The sequence below is a fragment of the Nothoprocta perdicaria genome, unplaced genomic scaffold, assembly GCF_003342845.1.
Source record: "Nothoprocta perdicaria isolate Ctin4 unplaced genomic scaffold, notPer1 scaffold_311, whole genome shotgun sequence".
NCBI lineage: Eukaryota > Metazoa > Chordata > Aves > Tinamiformes > Tinamidae > Nothoprocta > Nothoprocta perdicaria.
In genome coordinates this window covers 101,804-124,226 of record NW_020455546.1, presented here as the reverse complement: position 1 = coordinate 124,226, position 22,423 = coordinate 101,804, and the positions used below count along the sequence as shown (strand labels likewise).

At 45.8% G+C, this 22,423-nt stretch overlaps 1 long non-coding RNA gene across 1 annotated transcript in view; it reads right to left on the bottom strand.

Moving 5' to 3' along the window:
- LOC112950222 overlaps positions 1-21,243 on the bottom strand; it is a 39,080-nt gene extending 17,837 nt beyond the window's left edge. The window contains exon 1 of the long non-coding RNA XR_003249983.1: positions 21,204-21,243. This is a non-coding gene — a long non-coding RNA (uncharacterized LOC112950222). The remainder of the gene's footprint in view (positions 1-21,203) is intronic.
- Positions 21,244-22,423: the final 1,180 nt, after the last annotated feature.

Below are 22,423 nucleotides of genomic sequence, written 5' to 3'. Positions count from 1 at the left end.
AGATTCAAGAAATTAAAACCATCTGTGCTCTCATGAATGAGGAACTTCATTTGAACACTACCAATCCTTTCTTCTTCTCCCTGAGTACTACAAAAGGTACTACATTTTACAGAGCTTTTAACAAATAAACATAGTGAAGACTATTCCTGACATACTTGTGAACAAAAGAACATCATTAATTCACAGAAGTGAGCTATCAGCTGCATCAGCTAACGAAATCACATTAATCGCCATTTTCCTTGCTCCCCAAAATCATACTAGTGTATGGGTTTTTTTTTTTCCCCAAGTTGTCTATAAAAGGCATTCTTACAAATGAAAAACTTGGTTTGATTTTATGAAACATTCCATAAGCACAACACTATCCTTCAGGACGAGCAACTTATTAGTAAATGCTAATTTAGGAAAATGAAGAAACTAATTATAAACATAATTATTGCTTGTAAACAGACAGGCTGCACACAGTAAGATATTACTGCACAAAYAGCTCTGATTAAATCCACAGAACAATCAAGGAGAAAATATATTACGCTGAACAAAAAGAGGTACCAGAATTTTACCTGGCCTGAAATAATTTTACTACCAAGTACCACAAAGYAAATGTAAATATTGTGTATTTAATTCTGTCTCAATCTTCTGAGGCCAAAGCCCACCTAACTATCCATATAAAGTATATGTTGAGCAGGAAAGATTTTTTCTTTTTATCCTTTTGTCTGCTTGATTGCATATTCTGCATGGTCTTTTGATAAAATCTATTTCACTGAGTAACGAATATAAATTTTCTTTCTGTCAGGTGGGGACAGGGATGGTAATGTTCTGCATAGCCATATAGCCATCCCAGTGACAYGAGAAACCGCCTGTTAAAATAAAAATTATCTGATAGTCTGAAAACCAAAGATTGACAAGTTTTGCCTCAAAACTGTTTTCATGCATGGTTTAATTTGTGAAAATTAAAATAGTAGCTTATAGCTTGAAAAAATGGCATTTCTCATGATCAGTGTTTGCTTCACATCCTTAACACATACTCTGCATAAACACTAGCCCTTAAGCATAGCCAGTGAATGGGTTAAACGCACACCGCCCATATTCATACCCCATGGCATTTAAGAAAAGGAGTTTTAATAATAATGGCCTATATCCTGCTGTAGCGCACAAAGTGATCCTGATGCAGGGGGTGAAATTCTCAGGACACCACGGCTGCTTTTCCTTGGAAGAGCTGAGCATTTAAAGCTAAATGGTTGGTGCGCTGAGGATGTGCGAAGCCCCCTGCTCCACGTTGGTACCGAGCAGGAGGCCTCGGGAGCCGGAGCCGAGCGCGTCCGGACAGCGACACGCTCCGAGGAGCTGGAAGGTGGCACCAGAAGCGGCAGAAGTTTTGAGCCGAGTCTTGTCCTCGAAGGGAGAGGGGGAAAAGGCTGCCCTGAAAGGACCCAGTTAATGCCATGCTTTAAAACCACTCTAGATTGTTACCAGAAAAATAAATAACTAAATGAACTTTAAACATGCCTCAAAATTCACTATTCTAAGTGATAAAAACATCCTTTTAATCTAGCTTCTTCTTTAAGATGCTCATCTTCAATCCTCCTCCATTCATACAGTTATTTTTTTCCATCCAACATCCAATTTAAATAAAAACATTTAATATGCAAGGTTTATAGGCACTACAGGAAAATAAGTCAACATTTTCTTGCTGTTTCTACAGGAAAAATAAGTCAACATATTCTTGCTGTTTCACTAAAGGTAGCTTTAAAAAGGAAAAAAAAAAAGAAAAAAGCTATGCAATATATCATATATGTACCTMTTGTACCCCTATACCACAGCTGAACGCAGTGTGTTAGTTCAGGAAGCGACTCAGACGGGATCCTGAGAGGTTCTGAGCACCTCAGTGCATATGGCAGGCAGGCAAAGTTGGCTTTCCTGGATCTGTAGGATCTCATATGACGAGGCAACGTTCTCAGACCCTCCCAGTATCCAGAGTCTAACACTAATTCAAAAAAAAAAAAAAAAAATCCCCACAAACTTCCTCATTCCTTTCGAAATTTTACAGACTTCTGTCTGTAGATTCTGTCTAAAAAAAAACCCTTTTCCTTCTCTCCAAAGCCCTGAACATAAATCTTCCTCAGCAGAGCTTGCTGAGGCTCCTCCTCAGCAAGAAAGTTAATGTGCCTCAGCACAGTGAAATCAGGGCTCTAAAAGCCAGCCGGCTCATTAAATTATTCTGCTAGCTGTGTGTGCTCTCATTAAAAATGTATAAAGCTCCGATAATTGCAGTAAGTGTTATTATTAACCATGTTTTCCTTGTTTCCGTATAAAGGTTCTATTTTGCTCCCGAGACAAAGCCCTGGAAATGGCAGGGGAAGCAGCGTTCAGCTGCGCTGCAACGCCAGGAACTCCGGCCGCTCGCCCCCGAGCCCGCAGGGAGCCCCCGTGCCTTCCCAAACACCCATGCTTTCTCCAGGGAATAAAATCCTGCAGTCCTACGCTAGGCTCCTTCGTACCCAGGATCGCCTCTGTGGGCTGGGCTGAAGCCTCCGATAGGGAGTTATTTAGATCAGCCATTCTAATTCGCSTAAATCTCCAACCGTCTCCGTGATAAACTTCCCAGATTTCCAGGTTGACTCATTCTTTGTATTAAAGCTGGGAAGCACTAGCAGCTGACAACACGGCGAAAAATCCAATTAGGCTGCAGTACTTCTGAAACACACTGACCTATTTCTTTTTTTTTCCCCGGTGTTATTTTTAATATGCATATACTCATGTTCTATTTCGGAAGGGAGCTATTTATACGTGGAAATTAATTCTCGCGGCAAACAAGGTAACACCAAATCCCTGCGTTTACACCCAAACAGGACGCGGTCACCGGGGAAATCCTGCTTCCCCCGCTCCCCCGGGCGGCACATATGGCATGCAGCACACTGCAGCAAACTCTTTAAACCCTCAATAAGAGGCAGCGATCCTCCTACCTTGCTCAGCCCTGCGTGCTCGGCGCATTTCCAGGGCGGAGCGGAGCCTCCGGCAGGGGCGCGTGGCCGTCTCCTTCCCGCTGCATCGTGACGAGGGATAATTTTCGCGTGAGACAACGAGCAGCGCCGCTTTTCCGCGCCCGGGAAGCCCTGCGCCTTAGCGGGGGATTTTTCCCTCCGATGATGAAGCAAAGACAGAGCCTAAACTCTGTTGCCGAAGGACTGCAGCCCTCCCTTCCACCAGATCCCTCCCAGCATATGGCAGCCAATCACGCCCAAGTTCGTCAGCCCCACTGCTCTTAAACTGATGGCAAGGCGATGATTGACGCGGCAGCAGAGCCCTTGCAATGTGTAAAAACAATGCGCCCATACTGATGAGGCAGGAATTTCCCCCGCGCCGCAGCCGGGCAGCTTGGCTGGCGGGCAGAGGTGACACCGCCGCTGCGAGAGCAAGCGGCTCCGGCGGCCTCCGGCAGCGCCGCTCCCGCGCCGGCCTCGCGGAACCTCCTGTTCATCAGAAAAGCAGAGAGCTCCTGTTCATCACAAATGCACCGGCAAACAGCGGCGCTGAGAGGCAGCAACTGCGGCGGTGCCCCCGCTGCGGCGGGCACGGGGCAGCCCGGGAACAGCACAGCCTGCCCTTCATTTTAAAAGGCAGCCGAATCCACATGGACGTGTTTCCTTTTTAATACTGCATATCCTTGCCGTATTGTGTAGCATAAATGCACTGTAGCAGTCGCATTTAGCAGCATTAATATCCTTCAGAAAATCTGAAACCTGTCAATACCAGCTATAGAGACAGGATGCTTCTTAATAAAAACATACTCAATAATAGATGTTATAATATCCTTGGCAGACAAATCTTACTAGCAGCATCCAAACTGAGGTATGTGTGATCAGTTTACGGCTAATGTTCATCAGGTTCRGGAATAAGGACCGTGATCCCAGTCGCCATTTTCTGGTCCAACTGTTGGCAGCTTCATGTCCCCTGTACACGATGCCTGGTGCTGACCAGTTCTCACAAATCCTCATGAAGTTTCAGGACAAGAAATCAAAGGATTATCGAGCAAGAGCTGCAGAAAAGGAAAATATGGAACGAGGCGCAACCTGTGGGGCAATGAGAAAGGGGGGGGGATTGCCAAGCAAGACTACTTTGGCAAATATATGATATGGATTGCATTGTACAAAAATGCGTAAAATGTACATAAAAAATCTATGAGAGGCCGAACAGCATGAATAGACAAGAGAAAAACAAAGCTCTCATTCAACAGGCAGCCCTACCCCAAGGCCCCATTGTTTCCGACTGTTTTGCATAACRTAAATAAATAAATAAAATGATTCTTGCATCCCGCAAGCGGCCGCTCTCCCTCGGGCTGCACCCCCTCTCCCGGGAGGTGTTTCCATCGCTCCCACCACAGTACAGGCCGGCTGGGCAGCTCCCGCTCCGTGCGCCCATTCCCTGTGCTCCCGCTGCCTCCTGCCCGCCGGAGCAGGCTCCTGACCAGGAGAGGAGGCTCCAGCCAGGCAGCCTCCTCTTTCCTGAATCACCCCCTCCATGCCGCGCTATTAAACATAAACAAATAAATAAATAAATAAAAGCTCAAATAGCTGCTTCTGCCGGGTCTCGGGAGACCCCGCAGACGGTTCACGCTCTTGGCAGGGTTGGCGACTCCAGCCCTTACTAGGGGGTGCCTGGTGCTTCTCGTTGCTATTTTCACATTCTTCCGACTTTGCCAAACTTGAGCTGCCTGCGTTAGAATTCCCCGTGCCGGACGCCTGCTGCAGGATGTATTTGTTTCTCTGCCAGAAGCACTCTGCCCATTTCTGAGGCAGCTGAGACCAAAATCTGCTGCTGTGCCCTCCTCCTCACTGACTGACTGACTGAGGAGCCCTGGTTCCCCTGCCCTTGAAAGGGCAGCCTTGCAGTCTGACAGTGCTGATCCCTCCTTCTTTTTCCCCCCCCTTTTTTTTTCCTTTTTTATTTTGAACTCGGCAATGTAGATCTCAAGCGTCCCCTGACATCTCCAAATGCCTGCATGCAACCAGGGGGGCACTGCGGCCCGGCGCCTAATGGGCTCAAGTGGTAGGAGATTAGCAGGATTTTCCCCCCTAACTGCTGCTCCCATCTGCCAAACCTGCGGGCCTGGAGATGGGGCGAGAGCCTCTCCTGCTGCTTTGGTGACCCTCCGGTAGCGCCCCAAGGACGTTCCCGAGAAAAACACCTGGGAGAAACCCGCAGTAGAGCAGGAGGAAGGTGGTAAAGACCAACACGAGGCTTGGGCAGAAGAGGGASCGAGCAGAGGCAAGCGCGCCAGGCAGGCGGGGAGTGAGGAGCAGAGACACGGGACGGGCTGGACACAGGGAAGAGGCACCTCGGATGGGAACGTGTCTCCGCTCCCACTTTCACTCACAAGGGAGCACACAGCTTAAATCCCCTCCTCCCCGTGCAGCAGCCACACAGGGCAGCCTGCTTTGAAGCTGGCAACGYTCCCCACTGTCCTTGCTCCCACATGGAGATGGTCCCGCTGTCAGACACCTGGACCCRAAGGGGGCCCTGCTCGCCATGGGGCCACGGGGCTAGCACGAGCACCGATGCCTGTTGGCCAGCCTGCTCTCTGGATGCCCACAAGCTCCCATGCTCAATTTGCGCATATAGAACCAGYCACACCTCTCCCAAGGATGCAGTTGTGTCAGACACAGCTCCCTTCAGCCCTTGCAGGGCTTTAAAGCTCTCCCAGCAGGCCCTACACTCTCAAACACACTCGGGCCATGCGACACCCTCTGCTTCAAGGTGCGAGGCCACTACATCGGCAATACAGGCGGCAATACAGCCCTACGGCTATTTCAGGCACTGCATCAACTCTCCTCTCCCAAAACACTTCCCCAAAATAATGAAGATGCCTGGCGACCCAGGCACGCCATGCAGGACCCACAGCCAAGCGGTCCCTAGGGCAGACACTGCCAGGCTGCCCTCCAAGGCACTAACCCTACGCGGCAGCAACGCRATTGCTACTTGGCTCCAGGGCCAGCCCTGTCCCTGTCCCTCCATCCATGTCTTCCTGGTGATCCCACATCCACCTCACAACAGACACTGCAATGTTTTGGAGCAGCTCAGTTTGTTTCTACAATGGAAGCTAGCAAAATACCTCAGAAACGTGAGGACCAAGATGAGGAACGCTGGGATTCAACGCTGCCCTCACAGCCTGGCTCCAGCCTCCGCGCTTCCTAACGCGGATACAATCAGTCTGCAGCTGCCCAAACCGCTGCCTGGCTCCCGTGCAGGCCGGGCTGCCACGGGAATGACTCAGACCTGCGGAGAGGGACAGCTGGTGGGCAGGACTCCGGCCTCCTTCCTCACAAGGCTGCCAGGAGCAAAGCCAGAGAACAGCACGAGGCCTCGCAGGAGAAGGGCCGGCCTCRCAGTTAAGGAAGCCCAGCCCTGCTCCGAAAAAATGCAGCTCTTCCCGCCTCTGCCCAAAAGCTCCRGTACAGAGGTCGGTCAGCTAAAGCAAAAACACTTCCTTGGTAACTGGGCAACGTCTCCTCATTTTCCAGTGTGAAGCATTTAGATTTGCAGAATTAGTGTTTTTTTGCAGAATTAGATTTCATTTTGCAGACCAAAGCTTCAATTGAAACCAAACGGGCCTTCTGATCTCCATACATGCAGAGAATCCCAGAATGGCTGAGGTTGGAAGGGACCTCTAGAGATCATCCAGTCCAACCCCCTGCTCCAGCAGGGACACCCAGAGCACGGGGCACAGGGCGGCATCCAGGYGGSTTGGGAAGATCTCCAGMGAAGGAGACTCCACAGCCTCCCTGGGCAGCCTGTGCCAGGGCTCTGGCACCCTCACAGGGAAGAAGTTCCTCCTCACATGGAGATGGAACTGCCTGGGTTTCAGCTTGTACCCACTGCCCCTTGTCCTGTCACTGGCCACCACTRAGAAGAGCCTGGCCCCTTCCTCCCTACATACACCCTCCAGATATTTATACATATTAATCAGATCCCCTCTCAACCTCTCAACCTTTTCTTCTCCTTCTCTTCTCTCTGAGACYCAACTCAGTCTTTCCTCACAGGAGAGATGCTGCAGTCTCTTAGTCATCTTGTTGCCCTACAGTCATCTATAAAGCTACAGCGCTTCAAGAAATTATTCTTGGGTTTCTCAAATTTGGAGCCCAAGGCTAGCAGCCACACTCTCACCTTGATCCTCTTGTGCCCTATTACATTTTAGTTCCCCTTCCAGTCAAAGGATAAAACACCCCTCAACTCTCAAGATGGTGCTGAAAATAAATCACGTCACATTTGCGAACCCTTCCATAAAAAATTGCCAGAGAAAATATACAACCTGCCTCATAAAATGGTATCTGAGCAGTGTGTGGCAAATAAAGCATGCATTTATTGGGGAGCAAATAAAGAAAGGAATTTTAGAAATATCTGCTCTGTGCATTGAGCRAGGTGTTCCATAGCAGCTGAACTGAAATTGAGACGTAGCCACTTGATCACTCATTTTTCACATCAGTTACAAAGGACATAATTTTAACTTTGAGTCCTATTTATAAAATCTTATTATATATTTAATTGCAAAATGGCACAATCAAAGAGGAGCGGAGAAATTCAGATGTCAAACACGACAAAGAAAACAAATGAAAGGTAAATTCTGAATACAGAAAATGCCATCTGCTCTGTTAGACATGCTCCTGTAATTAACAGCTCAAAGTGTTGCAAAAGGTGACTGCTACAAAGGATTCTTCCAAAAAGTACAGATGTAATTTTCACAGAAAAACTGCATTATTTGGATAGTAAAAAAGAATAAAAACTGGAACATGCAAAGCCTKTATTTTTTTTCTTTAGTCTTGAATAGTAAGAGTTAGATGTAATCCCAGAGACATCCAACTTCTCAATTTAAACAGAGTTTTGTAAGCTGCATGGAACATATATAACAATGAGTGCTTAAGATGCTAAGCAATTTACATGATACTTAGTAGAGCAGAAAGACATTTTCTTGAGCCACGCAGAGATGACTTGGGGCAACAGGGACATTTCCATAAATCCAGCAGTGGTTACAACAACTTCCACGTGGGTCAGCARCAGACTCTTCCCCCAGTAACTTTGCACAGCCACTACTACAAGCAAAACTCAGCCTTGTTAGGTAGGGACTGAGTACACCAGAAAAATCAGGCAGCTGCCCAAAGTTCAAGTTTAGAAAAGTAGTATTACATATAGTTTATTTTAYTATATAGTCTAGCAATATAGTACACATTCACGTATAATACCAGTAGCTTGCCTTTGCAAGCTACCTCTCTGTTCCTGTCTCAAAGGAGCTGAGTTGCTGGTGGAAACCGTTATGAACTACAAAAAATAAATAAAATAAACGCCACAAGTATTGCTCAATACTCAAGTTCGTAATTGGAAGCAGGTTTACTGTTCTGCAAGGACACTAGGTCTAATTTTGATTAGAGAACACACTTGTCAGTGAAAGCACTATTTAAACACCCTAGCAACCAAACACTGTAAAGTCTCCCTAATCTAGAACTTGAAGCTGATTGTAAACAGACATGACAACAGGCTTTTCTATTTTCATCATCTGCGCTGAGAGAAATATGACATGTAAACACGTCAAAAAAGCAAACACACACACACATATCTATATGTATGCAAATTAGCTGCTGGGATTCAATCTTACCAAAGTTAAGGTGGCTTCTGGAGGCCTCCCAAATCCCCTCTCCCGTTCCAGTGGTCGCAGAGGGAACTGAAGCCCCGTCTAAACCGCGAGACCCAGACACACGGATTCAGGCACACACCCTGTCTGCATCCTGACTGATGACACCAATTCCCCATTCGGATGAGAGCTGAGGACACAGGCAGCCTCCCTGCACGCCCTGGTGCGTGCTGGGGCTGGCATGCTCTCCAACAGAGCTACTGCATGCTCCAGAGCAAGGTTTTGTAGCTGAATATTTGAGACACCAGCCAGGTGCACCGGAGAGCTCAGCTGCCTCTGCCTACAGCCTCATGCACTTAGCCAGAAATACRTTTGACCAAATATAAACAACCACCTCTCACTGATTCACTCTACTCCCCCTCTCTCTTTATAGTCACCGAAGAGAAAGAGGCATTCGTAGCCTGTGAATCATCTTAGCCAAAAGTAGGTATCTGAATTCTAGCAGATGGATCGTGCCCTGTGAGTGCCTGGGTCTCTCTACTGATTACCTGACCTCATCCTCCTTAGGTTCCTTCCATTAAGTCTTTCATTAAACATAGAAAAGATGAAATCATACGACAGGATTTACCAGGAACTTAAAATTGACATGCTTAAATCAAACGCATGGGATAGAGCCTTTGATTTTCAAATTCATTTAAAATAACTACAAACGTGATCATGTAGCTGGAAAACACCTGTGTTTTGACCCTGTGCATCAGAACTCCCGCATGCTGGAGCTCCTCAGCTTGCTGCAAGCACGTTCCTGCTCTGCTCCTACGTAAGCCACAGACACTTGTGCTCTTACATTGCATGCTCTTCCATGTTCAACACGTTTCTTTTTGTCTTCCCTGACTGAATATCAATCCTTATATTTGTTCATGGTTTCTTCCATTTCCTCTGAGTAAGCGGGTGAAAATGAATTAACCAAAGATGAACTGGGTTGGGATCATCCTCCTGACTGCTTTTGGTTTTGCTGGGATTTCTTGAGAAGGAGGATTGGTAAAATTACTGATGACTTGCTGATTCTGTCTATATAAGCTCAATAATACATAACTGGCAAGCCATTTATATTAATCAACTTCTAGAATGCAGATTTATGTAAAAATTATCAGAAAAAAAAATGATTCTATTTTTCTTCATGACAACTGAAAAAGCAGTTTGTGGGCTGATGATGTGAGCTATCAAATCACAGAACCACTATTAAAACTTTAATCCTAAAAGTTAAGCTTTCCAAAAAGCAAACAGTTTGTGCCATTTTAAACACTACAGGGAATTCCCATTGGACTCCATCCACCACTGCAGGAAAGCCCGGGTCACTGGTATGTCCTGGGTATGTCCGTCAGCACCGTGCAGATGTCAGATATAAAATGGTCCAGTGTCATTTTAGAGCCTGTATATTTAGATACCTGTTCCCATCGCAAAATGTAAATCATTTCCTCATTACACTTCAGAGCAGATGTTTCCAACTCTTTTGGTAGACTATAAAGAAAGAATATAAAAGAATATACAAAGCTAAGTCCCTTTTACTCGACCCCTGAACACTCTTCAAAGAGCCCTTTTGCTGTTCACAAGGAATCATACGGTAAAGGTACAAACACTTCTAAGCCAACAACATAAGTAATAAATTCAAGATAAATCCTTTTTTTTTTACTTGACTTCATTATTCTGTACAGCATTCCCCTTATTCTGTACAGCATCCCCCACAATCAGGGAATGATCTGGTGGAAGTTTCCCAAGTCTTGACTCTAGCTGAAATAAATGCTGAACGCTCCAAGCCTTCCTAAAAACTGCTTTAAATCCATGTGGCTGCAAGGAATACTTTCCAAATGTGTCAGATGTAAAAAGAATAAATAAATAAAGGAAAAAAATAAAAAAGGGGAAAATAACGAGTTGTGCCTTTAAGTCTTCAGTATCCACCTAGAAACAACGTGAAGGTGCAAACTGCCACTATCCTGTAATGCCTAAACAAGCTCTAACAAGAAGCCGTGTAYTGGGAAGTTCTTCCACTGCTGGTAAAAACATGCTCCTTCCTCCTCGAATTCCTCCGTGACTAATTTCCTCCAGAGCTATTGTTCTGGCCTCACATTTGGAGTAGTTCCTATTCAACCTCACAACAAGAGGAAACCATTTGATAAATCATCTAGGCAGAGAACTTACTAACCTCATCCACAGAGCCATATACAGCACATAGGAACCCCCTCCCTGAGTTTCAGGAAGCATAGGTGGAAGATGTGCACACTCAAATTCCTGACTCTCATCCTGAGAAGCTAAAATTTACTAGCTTCCTATAACAGCCAATCTACTGAGAAGACAAAGCAGCAAGCCTAAGCAGTTCCTAAATTACCAGAATTAATCCTTCACWTGATTACATTGAAACAGTATTCCAATTATGTTTTCTGCAGGTAAACCAAATATGTACTTTTGTAATCGTTGAGGAAGCTTCACTCATCAGCCTCTAATGCATCCCAAATCCTACCCAACTGAAGCAATGGCTGCAAATAATAMATCTTCTGACCAGTGATGTCATGAGGATTCTTGAATTATCTTTTGAATTCAAATGCTGTATTTTATTACTCAATTATAACTCCAAAGGGAAAAAGAAGCTGCTGAAACTAAATTAGTATTCTGAATTTCCCCGTCTTCAATTAGCACAAAAATAATTCAACACGCTCTTTTTAATACATTAGAACTATTCTACTGGTTCTGTACACTACTGCAATATATAGGGAAAACGCTCCGCTGCCATTTAACAGGTGAGGGGAGCCACTGCTTCCCTAGGAGCTGCCACTTTACAGCCCACAGGGTGGATGCTCAGGGCCRTGCAGCAAAACCAGCAAGCAATCTTCCCTGTAAGCAGAGAAAATGGGCTCCCAGAGACTTTGCAGAAAGCGAGAGCAATTGGATAATTTCTGCTTTTTAAAAAGCAGCCAGAGCGCGATCGAATCCCTCGCCCTTTTACAACAATTAATGGCCTGGATACAYAAGAGCAGAGGAGTCTATATAATCAGCAGAGCATTAGCTTGGCAAGGAGAGGAGGCCTGGGCGATGTAAGGACAGGGTTTTATTTCCTTCTACCACGTATGGATGACAGGTAGGAGAAAGCTATGCCAAGGGAGCTGCTGGCAAGCAGCTCGGCTTCTGGTGAGCAGGCACCTATGCTCTGGGAAGTCCATGAGTTCACCTAGGCAAGCTTTTCCTTAAACAGCAGAGTCATAGGCACCCAAACAAGCACTAGTTTTCCACCAAATTTCAACTTTCACCTTAAAAAAGGCTGCTTTGCTTGAACTTGCTCTCCGATGACTGTGATGTGGCTGCAATACTTTATTTGTATAACGGTTTATACATTACACGTGGTCCTTGGCCTAATTACTCTGCCACATAATACTATACACAATCACTAACCTTAACTCTTGCTGACGTCATCCTAAATTAACAGGACCATAAAAAAATAAGTAGCTGTATAAACAGGAGGAAACAAGACTTGCTTTCACCCAAGAAAAACAAACACATTGAAGTAATGAAAGGCAAGAAACAAGGTCCTCACATCTGCAGGAGCAGCATTAGAAGTGTAATAAAACGGCATGCAAAAGCCTAATCTCTGCTGACAAGGTGGCTCGCAGAGCACACATCAAGATTTAATTCCACCACCCCCAAAACTGAAGTAAATTTTATAGACAGAGATATATATAAAAATGCAGTAGCTCATTCACTAGAGGTTCAAGGAAGGAACCAAGATGTCCTTTGCAGGGAGAAGTCCGTAAGCAGATGGACTCCCAACTTTCTAAGACAGAAATCCTGTGTATTCTCCTAGGAACCTGAAGCCATAAGGCCAATTCCACCACAGTGCATGATGCTTTTGGGGACCCCTGGGACTCCTCACCTGCTGGAGCTGTGCAAGGAGGGGGTTGCTTCTTCAGGCCTTAGGAGTCACCCAAAGCGCATGCCCATTCTCCCTGGGTTGGGAGTGTCCACAAAAGGTGTCAAGGCTGAAATATCCTGTAGGTCATCACGTTGTATATATGTAGGGTCACCATACTGATCTCAGGATTGATCACTGGAGCAGGATTGACTATTGTATGAACTACAGAAACAGTACTGGGAACACAAAATTAAGTTTAGGAGTAATGAAAATGAAAAAGCAAGCAAGCAAAGAAAAAAATCCCCACAGAAACACTGCATGGACAGGACAAGACCAGAGACCACCCAGTCCAGCTTCCCATTCAAAGATGACTACGAGCAAAACTGAATCGGGTCAGTCTTGGCTTTGTCTCAACGAGACCTGGAAAGCTCCCAAGACAGATACGAGTCTCTCTGGATGACCTGTTCCTGTGCAGCACCACCCTTCTAATGAAAGAGATCTTCCTAACGTCCAACGTGAACCTCCAAAGCAGAGTCATTTTTGGCCAGCACCTGCTGTTACATTATCTGGCACTACTAAGATGACTTTGGCTCTGTTTTCTCTGTTACTACTCTTCTGATAGCTATAAGCAGCTGTCCCTTCACCTCTTTTTTTAATTGTGTTTGGTTTTGCTGTTTTAAGCCTCCTTTTCAGACTAAAGCAGCCCAACCCATTAACTTCTTCCTGGCTCTAATTCCTCATTCAGATAAGTAGACTTTTGTTGGATCTGTAGATGGCAACATCACTTAACCTGAGCTAAAAATGTTGCTGTTCAGCAAAAGCAATCACCATGTGCTCAGGTCCCTGTTGRAGAACTAGAAGGGCTTCTAGTTTTCTCTCTTCCACCCCTGTTGGCACAGCACATGTGGGGGTAAGGGAATATCACTCAAATGTTTTGCACTTGCTTATTTTGATTCTTTAAACTCCTGACAGAAGAGTACAGATAAAATGCCCAAGATCCTACACACAGGGGTCCACAGAGTCTTCAGTCCTACTATTTCTATCCTCTCAGATATTTTATGTATGTAGTGTACTTTCATTTCACAGAGATATCTACAAGCAACACACACAAAACTTCATCAAAGTCTCTTCAACCTACTGAAAAACACCTATTCAACAGAAGAGTAAAGTTTCATCGCTTCCTGGAAAAGTTCCTTACAATTCTTCAAAACCCCAAATTTGATTGATTTCCTTCAGAACCCAAAGATTTATTGTAGAGGCAATACAACTTCAAGTGTACATGCAGCTCAAAAATATAACCTTTAATAATATTCCCTTTACTCTGTTTTCCAGTCTTTTCTATTGAAAGACACCAACAACAATGAATAACCCAATAAAATCTTGCTGAAGCGTCTAGAGCAGTTTTGATGATTCCTCCAGTTTAGAAAATTCTTAGGCAAAAGTTCTATCTTAAGGCTTGGCCTTAAGCATAAAGTTCTGTGTTATCCCTCTTTTCTTTCTTTTATTTTTCTCCTTTTTCAGTGTGAGATTGTCTCAGTAGCAGCTCCTTCATTAGGGACTTGGTAGCACCAGGGATCAGGTCTAGCACGTTTGCTACTCCCAGTGCCACCGTGAGGAAAAGTGCTTCAATCTCAGAAATTTTAAGGGAAGAAGGAGATAAGCTTTCTATAAAGCAAAACAATGCTGGGATTATCCTTCTGTCAGCCCGTGGGCTGTCATCACAACTCAGGCTACCAAACTGCTCAGATGCTCCACAAGAGAGAAGTATTGAGCTCCACCCAGCTCTGGCCTCCAGTTAGTGCCACGCTATTAGTGAAGAGCTTCATAGCTCAGAAAACATTATTTTTTCTTCCCTGTTCCTCTAATTTACAATAGCTAGGACAGGTTATTCCAAGAAAATGAATGACTGAGGCCACTGATAATTTCTCCTTCTGCTGCAATCTCCACTAACCTTGCCCTTATTATGACTGTACCCTTCCTGTCCACGCTCACCACTACTCCCAGAGAACATGTTTCTAGTTCTGACCAAGCTTACGTCTTCAGAAGGAAGCAYACAGCAACCATGCCTCTCCCATGACCACTGGCAATCTGAGTTGCACCATCTCCTTCGTCTGCCACGAAGGCAACAAGTYCTCTAAGTAGATAAGCATAAACTGACACCAAAGGAAGGCTAGGAAATACATGGGCCCGTTGCTGAATGGGGTCTCTGGTGACAAACATGAAAAAGGCTGAGCTAGTGAATTCCTTCTTTGTTCTGGTCTTTCTTCTCTGGGACCCCAAGCCCTTKCCACTAGCGAGTAAGCCTGGGGCAATGCAGACTTGCCCTCAACGGAGGAGGATCAGGTTAGGGCACATTTAAACAAACTGGACATATGAGCAGCGAGTATGTGATGGGATGCACCCATGGGTGCTGAGGGAGCCAGCTGATGTCATTGCTAGGCTCCTACTGATGGTCTTTAAGTGGCCCTGCTGCTCAGGAGAACTTCCCAAGGACTGGAAGAAAACAAACATTACATCTATCTTCAAGAAATGTGAGAAGAATCCAGGAAACTACAGACCAGTCAGCCTCACCTCGATCTCTGGAAAGGCAATAGAGTAAGAAATCTGAGATTTCCAGATAAGAAGGAGATTGACGGTAGTCARCGTGGATTTATGAAGGGGAGATGATGCTTATCCAACCTCATAATATTCTGTGATGAGTTAACTGGCTTGTAGGTGAGGGAAGAGCAGAGGAGGTTGTTTATCTTGACTTTATGGAAAGGCTTTAGACACCATCTCCCGTAACATTCTCCCATGACGATGGCATATGGGCTAGATAGGGACAGTGAAGTGGGCCACCTCTGGTCCAACCTGCATAGTTCAGCATGCTTTGGGCTAGACCCTCGACCTAGAAGTTGATGGACATCATAACACTGCTGCTATTTCACAAAGAACATCATTTCAATCAAGCAATTGAAAGAACTTGCAGTTTCCTGCAACTTGAGAAGCCCTCAGCCCAGCAAAGACCAAGAAACTCGGGGAACGTCTACAGGACAGGGGCCTGAGGACTAAGGAAATCACGAACTGTGACCACTAACACTGATCATAAACATCCTCAACMCCCAACTCCATTGCTCCAGTAAAGCTCACAAAAATCACCTTGATGTTTTGACATCTCACTGTATACATATCTAAGACCGAAATTCCACATCTGAGGACAGCAAATGCAGGGTGAAATATTTAATTGATCAAAGCCTATGCTRAGGCAAAGAAAACATTCCTGCTATCTTGAAGCTTTCAAATCCCCTCCCCAGGAAATTGTCCAGGCATCTAAGCCAGGTCATCAAAGCTGAGAGCCTAAACTGTCCATATAAACATCAAGCACTGCAAGAAAATGCTCTACTTCCTCAAAAATCTTGTGTACACTTGGAATGCTTTCTCAGCTAACCTGAACACAGACTGCTTCGACAAGCCAAGCTGAATACATTTAGACATCAATATTCAGGCACCTCTGTATCTGAAAACTTTTTCCTCTAACACCTCCAAATGCCATTCACTCTACTTCCTAAACCATTAAAAGTCCTAAAACATTAAAAAAAATACTCAGAACTTCCCCTCCTCCTTGGAAATGTAACAGTTAAATTACAGGAGGAACTCGCCACGGATGCACCCTCCCTAGCAACCACCGGGGAGTGCCAAATTGCTCATTCCTTAGAAAGCTCAGCAGCAAAGCCAGCTGTAGGCTGCCTTCACTGCACTCTATGCTATAGACTAGGGACACCAAATTAAAAAGGACATTGCCCCCAAGATGCTTTAAATGATCTCCTGCCAGAGCATAGTGGGCTGATACATACTCCATCTCCTTCATCTCCTTGTGACACTATTCAACATTGTAGGAAGAAATTTCACGACGGCCTACAAAAATCTGAACAAACTAACAGCAAAGTCATAAAATCACAGAAAYATTAAGGTTGGAAGGGACCTCCAGAGGTCATCTAGTCCAACCCCCGTGCACACGCAGGGTTATCTAGACCACGTGGCACAGGGCAGCATCCAGGCAGGTTTGGAAGATCTCCAGAGAAGAAGATTCCACAACCTCTCCGGGCAGCCTGGCAGGGCTCTGGCACCCTCACTGTTAAGAAATTTTTCCTTACGTTCTTGTGGAACTTTCAGTGCTTCAGTTTGCAGTTGTTTCCTCTAGTCTTATCGCTGGCCACCACTGAAAAGAGGTCAGCTCCCTCCTTCTCACTCCCTCCCTTGAGGTATTTATACACRCWGATCAGGWCYCCCCTCAGCCTYCTCTTCTCCAGGMTGAACAGRCCCAGCTCCCTCAGCCTTTGCTCAYAGGGCAGATGTTCCAGGCCTCTGATCATCCTKGTAGCCCTGCGCTGGACTCTCTCCAGCAGCTCCACAWSCCTCTTGTMCTGGGGAGCCCAGAACTGGAGACAGCACTCCAGATGTGGCCTTACCCTCGTCTTGTGGAGACCTACAAAGCCCAATTCTGTCTACACTACTATCCAACATCAGCCTCAACCTCACAGAGGAAAATTTTCTCACTAAACAGTAGTCCTATTTATCCTCCACCACAAATAACTAGAGCACCATCAAAATGACCCGCTGTAGAGGAGCAGTATATGTTAAACCTAACTCTAAAAATCACCAGTGAGCAGCAGGAAAACACTTCAGAGGGGCTGCAGCCACAGACAGCCTCTGGTTTTGTTGCTTTAAGATATGTGATCGCAGCTGATCATAGGTCAAAAGTATTCCTGGACTTTACACTGGCATTATACTCTCATACTGGAAGCATTGCTCAATGACAATGCTGCCCTCTCAGTTCGTACCTAGGCAAAGAGTGACTTATAATATATTGCATGAAGCCTTCCACTTTAGGAAATTTTATTAACTCAGAACATGCCTCAGTTACACGGTAACCTGTCCTTCCATCTTCCAAACCACATGCTCACACTGTTTAAGAACCTGCTTACTATCTTAAAACCTTCCAGGGCCCATGCCCAGGGCAACAGAAGGACTATGTAGGGCTGCACTGAGGAATAACCCCTGAGCACCATCATTTTCTTCTGTTACTGAACACAAGTCCATGGTAGTGCAGGAGTCTGGGATAGAGATGTGGAAACTGTTGAACTGTTCACCACTTTAAGCTCTTTGAAGAGATCTACTCTTCCTTCATACTTGTATTTGTTCAAGCTTTAAACAAGTACACTTTTATTCCAAATTTAGTAAGTGCTTCAATATTATTTGAAGTCTTAAGCAAATCAATGGTGGCAAATCCAGTTATCACAAAGAATCCAACAACAACAATCCAGACTATACAAAAAGTGCAGGGAAAATATCATCACTAGAAAAACGAGATTGTTTTTATTTTTAAAGGCTTATCCACCTGAAATGAGTGACTAGAAAATGAMAGGTATTTTTGATCAACTTTTTTTTTCTGTCTTTCACTTCAGTGGCATTTTAATGAACACTTTCTAACTAGCTCTACTTACATAAAGTTGCAAATGAACGTGGGAGATTATTGAAGAAAGGTAATAAAAAAAAAAAAATCCATCAGGCATTTTCTTTCCTGGGTGTCTAAGAGAAAATGAATAATAATTCACCTGGGGAAAAGTGATCCAGCAAAGCTCCAGCAAACTGGTAGAAGTCATTTGGAAAGGAGTAGGAAGAAAAAGACTGAAATATGATAGAGGGCCATGAGGAAAAATAGCAGTGAGATCTAAAATCCAAATAAGTTACTTTACAGTTTTGCAAAGACTAAGACACCATGTTCACATCTGTCCTGAATACTTCAGAAGCAGAAAGCAAATAATAAGCTATTAGTCAAGAAAAGTAAATGTGATTGCAAGACTTGATTGAGCCCTCTGAAGACAGATTTCTACCATGAAAACTGATGGTATTAAAATACCATCTTTGGTAACAGGTTCAATTGGGATCATGGTTCCTTGTTTCTATACACAGGCTGAACCAAATTCTGAAATATTCCACTTGTAAGATTTCAGCAGTACCAAAATAAGACTGGCTGGTGGCTCTCAAAAGTCAAAGAGAGGAGCATATACAAGCAGGCTGCATTCACCTAGCACAGAATTAGTGTCAATGAGAACCAGTCAGACCTAAAGAAATCAGACTGTATGATTTTACTCAGCAGCGTAAGGAGTGACATTATCATACCCTGTTACTGAACTTCTAAAATCTGCCTAGAGGATGCAAAACATCTAAGACCATCAGGCAGCAGCAGAAATACCAATTTACTATGCTTGCCCAACACTTCTTACTGCCGTAAGCTGTTAACAGATCTTTTTCACTACCTTGCAATTCATCTTTTAAGCTAAGACGCATGACCAAGGAGGTTTCCAGACCTCCAGCACTTGGCGTGTCACTGGTGGAAGAACTAACTTGCCACTTTTGCTATAGTTCATCTACARCAGTTTAGGAACCCCTAGTTTAGATAACACACAGTAAAAACATTAATTTATTTAGTATTGAGCACTACAGTTCTAGCAACTAGGCAATCAGGAATGAAACTGCAGAGCAGATGTAATAGAAGAGATGAAAAATTCCCCCACCAAGTGTTAACAGCAAGTAGACTTTATTTTTAATCTTTGCACAACTGTTATTCTGCAAAAAAAAACAAATTTAAGAAAATGATGCTTAAACGAAGATTTCAGCACCACAATCCCAAACAYATCATTGCCAAAGACTGGTGATTTTGGCGGGTTTGCTCAGGCCTAAAAACAGACCATTTCTTCAGAGTGAAGACTGAAAACCATACAGGAGATGAGTTACAGAAGGACATTGAAGTGACTCATGCCATGCAGGCCTCCACTGTACCCGCACAGTGCAGAAGTTCCAGTCTTCCAATGATCACAAAGACACTATGAGCAGGCAGCCTAACTCTCAAGCTACAGAAAGCAAAAACAAGTATGGAGTTCCACAGTACTCCATAGCCTCCTCCTGCAGGTCACTTCAGAGAGACCAGCGCAGCTCAGTCCTGTGGTCCACGACTATTTCAAACATCACCTGCCTGCAGAACCCAAGTAGGCCACGGCACATACCAGCAACCGCAGCGAGTGCCGAGGCCTGACGTGGCCCCAYGTGCAACACCAGCAACAAAACTCCTGACACAACCTTAGCTTTCCAGTAAGCAGAGCAGCAGCTAGCACCCCAGCCCACCTTAGCACACAGGAGCTGCAGCTTTCTATCAGGGGTTCATACACTCACCAAAACCACACGTATTTGACACCACACAAAAGGTCCTTGTCCATACTAGGAAGAATTACATGCTTTCCCACAGCAATATCAGCTGTGTTGTGTGCATGCGAAGAGTCAACACCAAATTTGCGTTGCAAGCTACCAACTGGCAGCGCCGATCCCAAGGCAACACATTGCTTTTTTGAAACACACTCAAAAATGTGTCGGGAGCAAAACCACAACTGTCCTTTAGCCCTGGAGAGCAACTTAGAGCGTTTCCCGGCAGTGTTTAAATGCATATTTGTCCCTCAAGCCTAACTACAAGCRCTTTTGTTGTTTGGGAACGTTTCCGCGCTGCAGTATGCGCACACGCACACAGGGGAAGGGGAAGACAGATGGCTACCTACCTCCGTGCACGTTCACCACCGCATGAACACCATGCTGAAGCCACAAGCAGGAGGCCAAGCCCCACATTTAAAATTAATTACACTCCACTACTATCGACAAGTCTGCACTGCTTAAAAAAAAAAAAAAAAAAAAAAAGCCTGAAGAAGACGTATCAGTTTGATGCCATTACTTAAGAATATTAATCCTATGTGGATTTCCTCTATAGATGAATTAAATAGGAGTTGTTTCAAACACACATACAGAAAAATCCTACTGTTATTTGCACACCTGCTCAGAGGTACAACTATTTCCAAAAGGGAAACAGTTGTTATTTCCAAATATAACAGTTGTTATTTCCAAAAGGGAAACAACGCATTTGGAAACAGAAACCTATAGGCAACAGTGTCATCCATCAAGAAACGTGTGTGTGTGCATGCACACGTGTGTGTGCACATGCATATGTATGTAAACAAAACTGCTCCTGGATGAAAGATGAGCATTTCATTCCAGAAATGAACCAGAAACCCGAATTTCTTAGGCTGTGTTCACGCTACCACTTTTCTTCCGCTTTTCCCTCACGTTCACCTTCACTGGTGGTGTGAAGGAAGTACCTGGTTAGGAAGAGAGTGCCATATTTTCCCCCCTCTTTTTAGGGGGAAAAAGAAGGCTTTCTTGTTGCCTGGTGTTTTCTACACGGGTCAGGAGCGGGAGGCCCCGGCCCCTCGCTACTGATGGGGCCACTGGGGGGTGAAGGAAGGGAAGCCGAGGCCCCGGGGAGCGTTTCCTTCCCCGAAGTAACAAAGTTATAAGCGCGGCTCCCCCGCACGCYGCTAAGCGCTGACTTCACACAACCCCCGCGGGGAACCACGCGCAGGGAGCGGCACCCGCCGCACCTTCCCGGGCGGGAAAAAAATAAATAAAGAGGGGGGGAGGAAAAAAATGAAGGCGAGGGGGGCGGCAAACTCGGCTGCGGAGCGGCGCCCGCCCGGCGCCGCCAACGGCCGCTCGCGCGGCGCCAACGGCCGCGGGCGGCGGTGGGGGGGAGGGGCCGCGCGGGGCCGCGGCCGTTGCGGGATGGCGGCGGGGGGGGGGGGGGGGGCGGGGGAAGGTCTCGCTTACCTCGGGCGCAGCCGCTCCGCGAGGCGCCTCCGCCGCGCAGCCCGTGCCCTCTCCCGCCGCGGCGGCGGCGGCTGCTGCTCGCCGAGGGGCGCTGCGGTGCCGCCCCGGCCCGCTCCGCTCCGCGCCGCTCCGCCCCGGCCGGGCCGCTCCGCCCCGGCCCGCGGCTGCGGCCTGCGCCGCCGCCCCGAGTGCTCGTCCTGCCCTTGTCGCGCCCTGTTTCTTGCCCGAGCCCCGGGGCGTGGGCAGTGCCTGGAGAAGAACGCGCTGTTTGCGCCTTCTGCCCAGATTTGGACCCAAATTCCCGAGTAGTTTTCGCCCCCGAAGTTATGTTCTCTGGCGAAAAGAGCGCTTTGCTTTCGTGGGCCCGCAGTGCCTGCTGCTGCTACCCGCATCCTGCTGCAGGAGCCCTCAGGGATTGGCGGATAACCCTGAGGAAAAATAATTAAAATAAAAAATAAATAAAAACAAATAAAAACAAAATAACCCGCTGCTTCCTGGTTTCTCTTTGGAAAATCCAGCAYATGCTGCCCCTTGACTGGGCAAAGCTCCCAAAACCTGGGCCCCTCATCGTAGCACAGCCACCGCGGTGCCCTCACCCCATGTGAGGGTTTGGGATCCACAGGAGCTAAATCCTTCCCTGACCATAGGAAATCCCCACCTCACTCCAGGTGGTCTGGCTCCCTGTGCAGGAGGCTCTCCGGAGAGCCAGTCCCTTAAGAAAGAGGTGGATGGTAAAGCATGGCCAGGAGCGAGGCCGCGGACCCCTAGTCTGAATGGATRCAACCTGCTGTAGAATCACAATTTATTGTGGGGGGAATCAGAAAGCATCTGCATTTCAATTGAAATTAAGTTGCTTTGAGCTATGCCTGAAGTCTTCTGCAAGAAGAATCAGTGAACTTTGAGGTTTGTGTTAATGCAAGCTGTGTTGCATTTTGAGCAAGAAAGTAAGCTTTTGGACTTGTTATCCCAGAGTTGCACTTCCTTCGGCATTCTGAGGCGGAAAGAAAAACAAAAAGATATATTTAAAAAAAATAATTCATGGAGTGATGAGTTAATATTTTAAGGGCAGTTGGAAACCAGTTCTAACCTGGTTGTTCGAGGCAACCCCATGAATAAAAGTGTTTGAACATAGCCAAGCAGAGAAGCATGCTAATATTGCTCTACTTGGAAAGGGAAATAWAATAATAAATGCAATAACTGCAAAGATCAGCTAGAGCCTA